The 10,455-nt window shown below is 39.6% G+C and overlaps 1 protein-coding gene across 2 annotated transcripts in view; it reads left to right on the top strand.

Annotated features, from left to right (window-relative positions):
* Nucleotides 1–263: 263 nt before the first annotated feature.
* MATR3 (matrin 3) overlaps nucleotides 264–10,455 on the top strand; it is a 46,476-nt gene continuing 36,284 nt past the window's right edge. Inside the window, exon 1 of one of the 2 annotated variants that reach the window (XM_034780472.1) lies at nucleotides 264–420. The gene's annotated coding sequence lies outside the window, so the exon portion shown is untranslated. Of the gene's footprint in view, nucleotides 421–444; nucleotides 526–10,455 lie in introns of those variants that run through there. The other variant, XM_034780473.1, reaches the window with a different exon arrangement.

Raw genomic sequence — 10,455 nt, forward strand, 5'->3', positions numbered from 1 at the left:
ATTGAATTCATCCTCCGCGCTGATCTCGAGAGAGAAAGCGCGTTCGGGCAGAGGCAACGACTAGCTATCGCGAGAGTTCTCCAAGAGAACAAGAGCTGTGGCGTGGCGGCAGTATGCGCGGGAGAATAAGGGCTCCCGCGAGATCTCGATGAGACGGCAACAGGTTGCGGGCGCATGTAGGTAGCCTCGCGACATCTCAGAGGCAGCAACACGGTGGGAATTCGCTAAATCTCGGAGAAGTAACCGAGTGTGTGCGCGCGGAGCGGTAGTAGTTATCTCGCGAGAGCGCAGTGAGAAGTGTTTGTTTGTGGGGGTATCGCGAGAGGTGTGAGGCTCGCGCACGGGCTACAGCCACCTCCCCCTGGCTGGAGCCGTTGGTGGTGGTGCGACGGCGGACGGAGACGCTATCGCGGGCCTGAGGTAGGCGCGGGGCTGGGATCCGCTTTCGCCGCCATGTTAGGAGCTGGTGTTGGCTGTTTCTTCTCTCCCACAGCGTGAGAGCAGCGACGGGGGCCTGGACCATTGGTAACCGGAACGGGTAGGCCGGGCCCTACGGGAGGCGGTGACAAGCTCAGTGGCCGAAGCTTATGGGCGGGTGTGTGTCCCCCGTGGTGTGGGGCCTGATGGTGACAAAAGCGGGTCTTCAGCCGGTCCCTCGGGACAGCAGTGCGCGTGCGAGAGCCAAGCGGAGACTTCGGCTGGGGGAACAGTACTACGTCCCCCGTCCGGGCCGCCCCTGCGCCGCGCTGCGGCCCTGGCTCGTGCGGGCCTGGCTTCCTCCATTGTTGTGCCTTGTGGCGCGCGCCCCCTCCCTCCGGCTCGGAGTACTGCGCCCTACCCTCCCCCCTTAGTGAGCCGTGTGGGCCCTATCTTCCTTTTCGCCCATGCCGTGCTACCGGTGCTTCCCTGGGCCGGTCACAGTGCCTCCTCCGCTGTACAGCGCAGCGCGTTCCCAAGCATGGATCATCTCGCGGGGCCTCCCTACCGCATACCGTACGAGGCACGCTCTGCCTGGCCCCGATCGTATTGCACCGTGAACTTCCCCTTCGCCCGTCCCCAGGCACAGACCCTGCTGTACTGTGCGAACTCCCTGACTCTGATGACCCCAGATCAGTGAGTGCGTGCCTCGCTCCTGTTTTCTGTCCGCTGTAGGGGCTGCCTGCTCTCCCCCCACATAATTCTTCACTATGGTTCTCAGACACGCAGCATCCTGCTGGTCCCCTTCCGCTGCAGTTCAGTGCACTCACTCTTCTCTAGCCTCTTTCACCACGCTTGGATCACCCAGCCCCGTACCACGTGGTGAACTTGCTTCTAGTTGCTGTAGGTACCTGGCCTGTGTTCAGATCCTGGGACCGGTTGGTGACTCAGGAACGCTGGTGTTTAAGCATATAAACTGTGGCCTCAGGTGGATGTGCACATGCCGCAGGTGAAGTTTTTGTTCTTCTTGGTCACATAGATGTGGGGTAAGCAGCTGGCTTCATAAACACACATTCTGAGGCTAAACAGCACATTAATATATGTACCTTCTGTTAATAGCATCTCTGAAGGCTGTTGCTCCTGAGGACTTCTAGAGATGGTGCTGTCTATCCTGGCCAAAGGCAGAGAGAAAATAACTTTAAAAACATATCTTTCTACTTTGTTTCACTTTCATGGAATTTGAACCATCTGTGTGCTGCAAGTACTGCACAGGCATGTTTAAATCTTTGCCTCCTGGGCTCAGAAAAAGAAACTTTTAAATTACACTTAAAATTATAAATAACGTTCTTTTAATAGAATACCATTAACTTGAAATGTAGTGAACTTCAAAAAGTGAGCTGAAACTAGTGTAAGTGTTATACATATTCCCTCAGTGCCCCCCCCCCCCCCTTTTTGTGGTTCTACAGTTGCATTTTCTTTTTTAGAACAAAAGTTGCCACTAGAGAGAGCCAGACAAATAGGGAACTAGGGCCCTGATTTAGCAGACATCTACATGTTTTAACTTCATGCACAGGGCCTAAGTGACTACATACAAAATGCTGTTAAATGCATAAAACAGGAAAAAAAGAGAGATTAAAAAGCTTTGAGTTATAGCTACATACCTATTACTTTTAACTTTAGGTTAAAACTCCTCAGACAGAAATATGACTTAAAAAAAAGTCGAATGTCCCATTTAAATGTTTATTTGCTTTACAAAGCATACAGTTTGGGCTAGAAACTACCTGATAGTGCCCTAAATACAGAAAGTAGTAAAAGCTTATTGTTTAATGGTCTTTAGCTATATTTAAATTTTTAAAAAATACTTTGGTTTAAAGAATTCTCGAGTTTCATGAAGTTCAGGGAACCATAAGGGGTCTTGTTTTCCCATCCAGAATGAGATAAGCGGCTCACATCTAGGAGACTTAGTATTCTTTGTTTAATAGGGTTACCCATCATTGGTAGCTGAGCACCTTACCTTTATTTACAAAAGCATCAGAAGAAAAATATTCATCTGTCTCCCAGATGTTGAAACCTTGTACTGTGTGAAAATTGCAATGCACATACTTGTCTTAATCTTTTTCTTTTTACAATTTATTAAAGTCTGCTCTATTTTTAGAATAATACTCCATGTATCTAAACAACGAGGAGTCCGGTGGCACCTTAAAGACTAACAGATTTATTTGGGCATAAGCTTTTGTGGGTAAAAAACCCACTTCAGATGCATGGACACATGCATCTGAAAAAGTTTTTTTTTTTTTTTTTTTTTTTTTTTTACCCTTGATGTCCATGCATCTCAAGAAGTGTTTTATTTTTTTTTACCCACGAAAGCTTATGCCCAAATAAATCTGTTAGTCTTTAAGGTGCCATCGGACTCCTTGTTGTTTTTGTGGATACAGACTAACATGGCTACCCCTCTGATACCATGTATCTAAATGTTGACTCAATAATTGCAACATAGGTTAATGGGAGTTGACCCTTTTGAATGCATCTGTTCAGTCATGACTACATATCCACACTTTTTATATAAGGTGATAATAGGATATTTTAGAAGGGGAAGGTATGAACAACAAATTCTGAAACTACAGTATGGTCTCTTTTAAATAGGGACTCTGTTTATAACAGGGTCTTTATTTTTTTGAAGAGTTCATCTGCAGAGTATTCCATACTTGAAGAGCTTTCAGTTAGTTGTGATGTGGAAATAACTGGGATACTACAGGCATTCCAAGACTAAATGTTGCAAGAGTAAGTACTTACTAAACAGATCCTGCCTATAACTTTTTCTGTTCCCTAGTTTTATCAGGAATATCTGCATCATAAAAAAATAGGATGAACTTTCAGATACCCCAGAATGAATTAGGGAATCATGCTGAACTCATTTCTAAAAATTCATTAACAGGAGAAAATCAGGAACTGATAGATTTCCTCTCTTGCTGTTTTCATACAAATAAAAAGTGCTATTGAGATGATGTAAAGGAGAAAGATGGGGACTGGGTAAGGTCCCATCTAATAGAGCTTTGGTTAGATCTGCCACTGATGTGGGAAGAGAGACTGCTGCAACCAAACTCATAAGGAATTGATCTCCATGTAGTCTTTATGTATCTATTCCTGTGCTGCTTGCCTCTATGATAATTGACTTCTTGATTAGTCCTCTGATCAGCACATGGCAACAAATAAATAATTCTTAGAAATAAGTATAAATGCTTCATAGTATTTCTGTGCTTTCTCAGTTTTCGCACATGTATTATGCTGTCATCTTAATTTAAATAAAGAGGTTTTTGGTTTCAGCAGTAAAACTTGAATGACCCATCAAGTTGTCTTCTCTGCAAGTAAAATATGTGCCAGCAAGTTCACAAACAGCATTTTGATCTCATCAGGAAAGAAAATATTTTGGTCTAATTACAGAACTATCTGTACGTATGCAGTTTTTGCTTAGCTTCTATATCCTGGTGTGCACGAGAGGTTAGGTTGGGATGTTTGTATTATACTGCTACTTGTGACTTGCTCCATCTATGGGTGACTGTTTCTGATTCAGTCGTTCTCAGACTTTTGTATTGTGACCCATTTCACACAACAAGCCTCTGTGTGACCACCCCTTATAAACTAAAAACGATTTTTTTTTACATTTAACATGATTATAAATGCTGGAGGCAAAGTGGGGTTTGGTATGGAGGCTGACAGCTTGTGACCCCCAACGTAATAACCTCACGACGCCCTGCGGGTTCACAACCCCCAATTTGAAAATCCCTGTGATGCATTGTACGGTCTAGGTATTGTTTTTAAATAACAGCAACTGTTATTTACTTGTTTAAAATCTTCCATCTCACTTTCAAAATTCTTGTTATAAATTCTTTGTATAACTGTAGTGTATAGAGACCCTAATCAAGATTAGGACCTCATTGTGGTAAAGTGCTGTATAAGCACGTAGTAATAATGGTCTCTGTTACAGTGAGCTTAAAGGTCCCCATCCTGCAATGGCACATGCACAAGCTTACTCACGCTCCTGAGCGGAGTCTCATGTTAGGCTCCCCTTGAGTGCAAAAATTTGTTTGAATGTATTTCATTGCAGGGTCAGGGCCTTTTGTTTAAGACAAGCCGTAAATTAATATTAACAGCAAGGGGGAAGGAACACATTATAGAAAAGGGAAAGAACAGACTAAAGAATATTTAGATATATTCAAGTTGGCAGGGCCTGATGAAATTCATCATAAGGTACACTTGTAAGCACCTAGAGGATAATAAATAATAGCCAACATGGATTTGTTATGAACAAATTATGCCAAACCAATCTTATTTCCCTTTTTGACAGGGTCGCTGGCCTAGTGAATAAGGGGGAAGCAGTAGACATGATATATCTTTATTTTTAGTATGGCTTTTGACACTGTCCTACATGATATCTCCCTAGTTTGCTTATGAGACTGTGACCTAGATGAAATTATTATAAATTATTATAACTCTGAAAACACATACTCCAAGTAGTTATCATGGTTTGCTATCAGTCTGTAGTGGGGTCCCGCAAGGGTCTATACTGGGTCAGGTACTATTCAATGTTTTCATTAATGACTTGGATAATGGAGTGGAGAGTATACTTATAAAATTTACAGGTGACACCAAGCTGGGAGGGACTTTAATAAATTGGAGAATTGTTCTGTAATCCACAAGATGAAATTCAATAAAGACAAGTGCAAAGTACTACATTTAGGAAGGAAAAAGCACAGTGGAGATCCAAAATGGGGAATAACTGGCTAGGGAGTAGTACTGCAGAAAAGAATCTGGGGGTTATAATGGATCACAAATTGAATGTCCGCCAACAGAGTGATGCAATTGTGAGAATGGCTAATATAATTCTGGAGTGTATTAACAGAAGTGTCATGTGACACATGGGAGGTAATATCCGCTCTACTCAGCACTGGTGAGGCCTTAGCTCAGTGGTTCCCAAACTTTAACAGCCTGTGAACCCCTTCACTAAAATGTCAAGTCTCGCAAACCCCCTCCTAAAAATGAATATGTTCAGGGATTTTCTCCTTTACCTGAGTATAAATTATAAAAACAAAATTTATATTTCAAGATCATTGCTTTTATAACATACTTATTACACACTATTATTATTTATCATTACAGTATTTTGATTACATTATGAAAATGGCAACTTTCTTCCAAGATCTCACTTTTGTATCCTGTATCACTTTGAATAAGCCTCTTATAAGGCAAGGCTCCTACCCTTGTTGCCAAGAAGCCTAATGGCATTTTGGGTTGTATAAGTAGGAGCATTGCCAGCAGATCGAGGGACGTGATCATTCCCCTCTGTTCGGCATTGGTGAGGCCTCATCTGGAGTACTGTGTGCAGTTTTGGGCCCCACACTACAAGAAGGTTGTGGAAAAATTGGAGAGAGTCCAGTGCAGGGCAACAAAAATGATTAGGGGGCTGGAGCACATGATTTATGAGGAGAGGCTGAGGGAACCGGGATTATTTAGTCTGCAGAAAAGAAGAATGAAGGGGGATTTGATAGCTGCTTTCAACTACCTGAAGGGGGGTTCCAAAGAGGATGGATCTAGACTGTTCTCAGTGGTACCAGATGACAACAAGGAGTAATGGTCTCAGATTGCAGTAGGGGAGGTTTAGATTGGATATTGGGGAAAAGTTTTTCACTAGGAGGGTGGTGGTGAAGCACTGGAATGGGTTTCCTAGGGAGGTGGTGGAATCTCCTTCATTAAGGGTTTTTAAGGCCCGACTTGACAAAGCCCTGGCTGGGATGATTTAGTTGGGGATTGGCCCTGCCTTGAACAGGGGATTGGACTAGATGACCTCCTGAGGTCCCTTCCAACCCTGATAGTCCTTGATAAAACATAGAATATCAGATGTGAAACAGCATGAAGGTATTTAAGAAGCCAACTCGGAGTTCCTTCTACACAAGCGTTCAGGGCTTGAACAGTCCAGGCAAACAATGCACGTTACAACAAAACTTATACTTGTTCTTCATAATTTTAAAAACAGTACTAGCTGCCTATTTAATTTTAAAAACAGCAAAAAATATCAACCTCCCTTTCCATTTCTTATAAGTAATCTTGAAGTTTAAATCTCGTCAGTGTGATAGATATGCTTGCTTTGATCTGCTTAGCTTTTGGCAGTCCAGGGACTCCAGGCTGCTGGCCCCCTGCTGCTCGGGGTTCCTAGGGACAGCTCTCTCCCCTGTTAGGGAATTTTCCCCCGAGAACCCCCTGTAACATTTAACGAACCCCAGTTTGGGAACCACTGCCTTAGCTGGAATATTGTTTCTAGTTCAGGGTGCCATGCTTCAGGAATGATGTGGACAAATTGAAGAGAGTCCAGAGGAGAGCAACAAAAATGATGAAAGTTTTAGGAAACCTCAACTATGAGGAAAATTTAAAAGAACTCGGTGTGTTTAGTCTTGAGAAAAGACGGTCTGGGGATAGGAGAGTGAACCTGGTAAGTCTTCAAACATATGAAAGGCTGTGTAAAAAGGATGGTGATCAATTGTTTTCCATGTCCATTGAGGATAGCAGTAGTAGTAATTGGCTTAATCTGCAGCAAGGGAGATTTGGGTTAGGTGTTTTAGGAAAAACTTTCTAACTAGACAGTTAAGTAGCGGAATACGCTTCCCATGGAGGTTGTGGAATCCCTATCATGGCAGGCTTTTAAGAATAGTTTGGACAAACATCTTTTGGGGTCCTGCCTCAGTGGGCTAGATGACCTCTCTAGAGCTGGAGGGGTCCTGTATTTCTATGGTTCTATACGGATTGGATTTAACAAACAGGATTGAAAAAGGGGAGAGGCACAAGGATAGCTCTGATAAGGTAATGTGGTTACATAGGCTCACTTGTTCATACGATGAATCTGACTCGGTTACATTTTAAATAATATCTCTTACCTGTATTTCCCTATTTTCAACTTTTAAAAATAATTCTTGTGCCCGTTTCTTTTTCTTTAGCTCAGCCTCTTCATTTTTTTAAATCTGTTTTTTTTCCCCTAGGATTGCTGTTTTGTTTTTAGTAAAGCCTTTGTTTACAAAAAAAAGGGGTAAATAATGATTTTCTGGTTGTCCCCTCATTTGCATACTTCAGTACAACAAAAATGTATGCCTCGGTTTAAAAAAACCCCTAAATGTTACATTGGAAGCAGGCATCTTATTTTTGGACAAAGAGCTATTTTGTCTTCGCATCCATGCTGTCTTGAAACTTTCTTAACTTTAAGCTAAAGTTTATTTTTTAACATTGATTTGACGTAACTTATTTTTTTGTGTGTGATAAAGTAAACAATAGAACTTCTTTTACAACAATTGAGACGCTGTTTTCTGATGCAGTTATCTGCTATGTAGCATTTCCAGGTCTCAAACTATGGCTCTGATCCTGCAACCTGTTGTGTCTGTGGAGACAGAATGGATAAAAATAGATGATTAAAATACATTAAAATCAATTTTCTATTTAAACTATTTTTATTAAAATTAATTTAAAAAAACTTTTGAAATTGGCAACCTATGTTAAGACCTAAACTTACTATGATCTGTTAAAATAATTTAAATTAAATAAAATTAAGCAGTATATATCTGGCACTGAAGTGTTAAAGAAAGTAAAACAACTGAATTGGTTGAAGTCACTGGCTAAGCAACTAGAACCAGAATTTGTTGAAGTGTTATACTGTGTTTTGACAGAAGTAGCCACTTCTGCAGATACGGAATATTTTTTTAATTTATTCAAGTAGTTCCGTTCAATTATTAGTTCAGAGTTGAGAAATCGGTTGAGAGTTGAAAAAGTAGGAACGCTTATTTTCCTCTTCCAATCTCAGTAAAAACAAGGTGAGAGAGGCTGAATTCTGCTAGTTCTACAATGGAAGGGTTTGGTGACCAGAAACAATCCGTTCAGTTCACTAACTACAGAGAATATTCTCCCTTTTGGTTTAATAAATCAGTTTTAAATGCAAAACATGTTTTGATAAATTTTCGTGTTTGCAGCACAATTGAAGTAGATTTATTAAACTAATAAACAATTTTAAAATGCTGTTTTGTGCACTTTTAATTTCTGCTTTTCATCCACATGCAGCTTAATGCAATCTCAAGTAAAGTAATAAACTATAAATAAGAAATGCATCTTTCATCATTTTGTGACATATTCAAAATGTAAAAATTAAGAATATAAACAAATTTATTTAAGCAATGGTATAGCTTAACCATACATTTGTATTGATATAGTGTATCCCTCCTGTTTAGCAAACCATACCAAATTTAGTGTAAAGGCTTTAGATTTGCAAACTAAACAAGTGCAACAACATGTTTTAATGGTTACCATGAATGAAAATCAACCTTTCCTTAGAAAATTAAAAATTATAAATGCAAAACAAGATTAAAATCAGTGATTGGATTGATTTTAAACTAATGCAATTTAAATATAGCAAACTTAATCCTCAGGCTTCTAGGTACTGGGTTTATTTTTCAAGCCATACCCTCTAGAATAAAAGATTGGACAACAATTACAAAAAGTCAGCTTTGTTTAGTTGAAATTAATTATAATGTGCTTCTGCTTAAACTAAAGAAAAAATAGAGATTGCTGTAAATGTATTAACTGTATTGATCATTCATAAGTTAGAACAGGTAACTTTCAAACTGAACAAACTTCAGTCTATTGCATCTGTTTACAATCCTAAAAACACACAGCCTGGATTTTTGGCTCCCTGCAGAAATGAAACCTGCCTCCTATTAAGAGAAATTACACCTCCATTATAGATAACTTTTTAAGGATTGTAGGATCCGGCTTTATATTACAATAAGTTCTGTTAATTATATTTGGGGGCGGGGTGTGTGTGTATATAGAGACAGATGCGCTAAAATTAGCATTTGAGAAGAGGACTTGCAAAGCTTTTTAACATGTAAACCAGTTATTTTTTTTGTACTTCATCTGCTCCTAATTCTCCTGCCTGTTTTTGTGACTTTATCACATTTTCCTATGTTTCCTTTAATCCTCGTTACAGAAACTGTAGTGTTAACTGTTACTAAAAGTGGTTTTTTTTTGTTTGTTTTTTTTAAATTAAGTTGGAGTCCTTTTTAAGTCCACAGACTATACTTTCAGTCTTCCATAGAAAGAGCCAGTTTCCTTACACAGAATAACTTTTAACAGTGGTATTCTGTTGCTGGAAACAAATGTAGGAAGAAGAATGTGCATATGTCTGTAGTTCATGGATTATTACTGTGACTAGTAAAACAGAGTTTGAACAAAGAACATAAAAGTACAAAAATTGCATTGGAGATACAGTTATGACTTTTGTTCATATTGGAAATGGAACAAGTAAATTGTGGCTAGAATAAATGGTTTAGTAAACAGCTGAAATAAACCTGTGTGGATTTATTCTTGTCCACTCACTTCACAAGGTGAGGCAACATGGATGTGGAACATAAAAGATAGACATGGACGCTTTTGTCTAATTTTCAAAACGTGTACAGTACTTAGTGTCAGTTTATTTTGGTGTTGCATATTAGTACTATTAGAGTCAAATTAATCAACACTTTCATTACAATCTTTTTTTATGTGCTCATGTTTGTGTTTTATTGCTGTCTGAAATTTGGTACAGAGTCTCAACTAGAGACTAGGGTTTTTATTAAACTTATTAAGAATTATTTTCAAGAGTGCAAACGAACTTCAGAGGCTTTATACCCTTTTGTAAATTTAAACCTTTATTAAATGGTTTTTGGTGACATATGTAGATTACATAAACATTTGTGCCATAACATGTATATCAATCCTTAAAGACTTAGGGTTATAATATTCCTTAATGGAAGTTGTGTGTGTATTTAGTAGCTCTAATTTTTAAGGAGAAAATTTACACGTAGTTTAACATATTAGACTTTGAATTAGCATGTCAAATATAAAAGAACAGGAGTACTTATGGCACCTTAGAGACTAACAAATTTATTAGAGCATAAGCTTTCGTGGACTACAGCCCACTTCTTCGGATGCATACAGAGTGGAATAAATATTGAGGAGATATGTATA

Source organism: Trachemys scripta, chromosome 8 (genome assembly GCF_013100865.1).
Source record: "Trachemys scripta elegans isolate TJP31775 chromosome 8, CAS_Tse_1.0, whole genome shotgun sequence".
NCBI lineage: Eukaryota > Metazoa > Chordata > Testudines > Emydidae > Trachemys > Trachemys scripta.